The following is a 651-nucleotide window of genomic DNA, read 5'->3' on the forward strand; positions in this document are numbered from 1 at the left end:
CACTGGCACCGCCACGGCCACGCCGCGCCGTGCCACGCCACGCGGGAAGCCCAGAGAAACCACAGTAACCACAACGGGTGGATGAGGCCGAGACCCCTCCAGGGCAGGAGCCGGGACCCCCTGCCTGGGACACGTTGCGCCAAGCAATGGTAATGCGGGGACGCTGCCAGTCCCCGAAAGCTGCCCCTCGTTGAAACCACGGTCACATCACCCTCCTCGCCGCCAGCCCTGTCCCCAGGGCCTGCGCTGGACCTGCAAAGCCCAGCCGAAAACCCAGCAGCTACACCCCAGCAGGGCTCATCTCCCGTCTCCCCCAGCCCCTGGGACGCAGCTACATTGGAGGAGCCCCCAAGAGACGGCAGGAGCCAGGCAGAGGAGTCTGGGGTCCCCAAATCCCAGGGGTTTGGCAGGACTGGGGTCCTCCTACAGAAGGGTCCTGCCAGGCCAGGATTCCCAGCAGGGACCACAGCTAAATCAGCCCGCTACCATCACCCCAGGCTAAGACCAGGAAGAGAGCCCTTGGGAAGGGGACAGCAGGGGGGTTCAGCCTGTGAAATGGGATTTCACTGTTCCCCCCCCCCGCTGGGAAAGGGAACGTGACCCCCCCACACACACCTTGCTGCTGCCTGTACGCATCCCGTGGGGCCGCAC

General features: G+C 65.9%; 1 protein-coding gene across 1 annotated transcript in view; it reads right to left on the bottom strand.

The window, feature by feature from the left end:
- Positions 1-651, bottom strand: part of KSR2 (kinase suppressor of ras 2) — a 75,690-nt gene that overhangs the window by 74,027 nt on the left and 1,012 nt on the right. The gene's annotated exons all lie outside the window — the stretch shown is intronic.

The sequence above is a fragment of the Pygoscelis adeliae genome, unplaced genomic scaffold (genome assembly GCF_000699105.1).
Source record: "Pygoscelis adeliae isolate BGI_AS28 unplaced genomic scaffold, ASM69910v1 Scaffold483, whole genome shotgun sequence".
NCBI lineage: Eukaryota > Metazoa > Chordata > Aves > Sphenisciformes > Spheniscidae > Pygoscelis > Pygoscelis adeliae.